The sequence below is a fragment of the Petromyzon marinus genome, unplaced genomic scaffold (assembly GCF_048934315.1).
Source record: "Petromyzon marinus isolate PM22_M1 ecotype Great Lakes invasive population unplaced genomic scaffold, UKy_Petmar_22M1.pri1.0 PM_G_Scaffold_174, whole genome shotgun sequence".
Lineage (NCBI taxonomy): Eukaryota > Metazoa > Chordata > Hyperoartia > Petromyzontiformes > Petromyzontidae > Petromyzon > Petromyzon marinus.
Window position 1 is genome coordinate 237,501 of NW_027422733.1, and position 2,500 is coordinate 240,000.

Sequence of the window (2,500 nt, forward strand, 5' to 3'; positions counted from 1 at the left end):
ATGGGAAAACGGGTCATTTTCGTGTTGCCACATTGCATGCGAACGGCATGAAACTTCCAGAGGCATTTGCAGCAGGAATGCATGTGCAGTCAAAAAAGTGAATATTTTTCACGGATAGACCCCGTGAAACGCTAGAAATTGGCGGCGATGTCTCTCTTGTGGCTCACGGGGCTGTTAGGGTGGCACAGAAATCCCTCGGAATGGGAAAACGGGTCATTTTCGTGTCGCCACATTGCATGCGAACCGCATGAAACTTCCAGAGGCATTTGCAGCAGAAATGCATGTGCAGTCAAAAAATTGAATATTTTTCACGGATAGACCCCGTGAAACGCTAGAAATTGGCGGGGATGTGTCTCTTGTGGCTCACGGGGCTGTTAGGGTGGCACAGAAATCCCTCGGAATGGGAAAAAACGGGTCATTTTCGTGTCGCCACATTGCATGCGAACCGCATGAAACTTCCAGAGGCATTTGCAGCAGGAATGCATGTGCACTCAAAAAATGTGATATTTTTCACGGAGAGACCCCGTGAAACGCTAGAAGTGGGCGGGGATGTCTCTCTTGTGGCTCACGGGGCTGTTAGGGTGGCACAGAAATCCCTCGGAATGGGAAAACGGGTCATTTTCGTGTCGCCACATTGCATACGAACCGCATGAAACTTCCAGAGGCATTTGCAGCAGGAATGCATGTGCACTCAAAAAAGTGAATATTTCTCACGGATAGACCCCGTGATACGCTAGAAATTGGCGGGGATGTCTCTCTTGTGGCTCACGGGGCTGTTAGGGTGGCACAGAAATCCCTCGGAATGGGAAAACGGGTCATTTTCGTGTCGCCACATTGCATGCGAACCGCATGCAACTTCCAGAGGCATTTGCAGCAGAAATGCATGTGCAGTCAAAAAAAAATTGATATTTTTCACGGATAGACCCCGTGAAACGCTAGAAATTGGCGGGGATGTGTCTCTTGTGGCTCACGGGGCTGTTCGGGTCGCACAGAAATCCCTGGGAATGGGAAAACGGGTCATTTTCGTGTTGCCACATTGCGTACGAACCGCATGAAACTTCCAGAGGCATTTGCAGCAGGAATGCATGTGCACTCAAAAACTTCTATATGTTTCACGGATAGACCCCGTGAAACGCTAGAAATTGGCGGGGATGTGTCTCTTGTGGCTCACGGGGCTGTTAGGGTGGCACAGAACTCCCTCGGAATGGGAAAAGGGGTCATTTTCGTGTTGCCACATTGCATAGGAACGCCATGAAACTTCCAGAGGCATTTGCAGCAGAAAGGCACGTGCACTCAAAAATTTTAATATTTTTCACGCATAGACCCCGTCAAACGCTAGAAGTTGGCGGGGATGTCTCTCTTGTGGCTCACGGGGCTGTTAGGGTCGCACAGAAATGCCTCGGAATGGGAAAACGGGTCATTTTTGTGTGGCCACATTGCATAGGAACGGCATGAAACTTCCAGAGGCATTTGCAGCAGGAATGCATGTGCACTCAAAAACGTCTATATTTTTCACGGATAGACCCCGTGAAACGCTATAAATTGGCGGGGATGTCTCTCTTGTGGCTCACGGGCGCTGTTAGTTAGGGTCGCACAGAAATCCCTCGGAATGGGAAAAGGGGTCATTTTCGTGTTGCCACATTGCGTACGAACGGCATGAAACTTCCAGAGGCATCTGCAGCAGAAATGCATGTGCACTCAAAAACGTCTATATTTTTCACGGATAGACCCCGTGAAACGCTAGAAATTGGCGGGGATGTGTCTCTTGTGGCTCACGGGGCTGTTAGGGTCGCACAGAAATCCCTCGGAATGGGAAAACGGGTCATTTTCGTGTTGCCACAATTGGCATACGAACGGCATGAAACTTCCAGAGGCATTTGCAGCAGAAATGCATGTGCACTCAAAAACGTGAATATTTTTTCACGGATAGACCCCGTCAAACGCTCGAATTTGGCGGGGATGTTTCTCTTGTGGGTCACGGGGCTGTTCGGCTCGCACAGAACTCCCTTGGTCCACCTGATTCGTGCATACAGGCAGCAACTAAAACTCTGTAAACCTGCTGTGAGGACATCTAAACAGTGGACCAGTGAGGCTGTGGAAGATTTGCGGGCGTGCTTAGACTGTACTGACTGGGATATGTTCACGACTGCTACCAATAGTCTGGATGAACTCACAGAGGCTGTGTACATCAGCTTCTGTGAGGACTGCTGTATCCCAACACGTACCAGGGTGAACTTTAACAACAACAAGCCCTGGTTCTCAGCAAAGCTCAAAAGGTTGAGGTTGGAGAAGGAGGAAGCGTTTAGGAGTGGGGATAGAGACAGATTCAAGGAGTCGAAGAACAGGTTTAGCAAAGCGGTGAGAGAGGCTAAACGACTGTACTCAGAGACACTAAAACACCAGTTCTCTACTAACGACGCTGCTTCTGTCTGCCAAAGGGCTCAGGCACATCACCAACTACAAACCCAGAGCGCCCCACACCACTAACGACTCCCGCCTA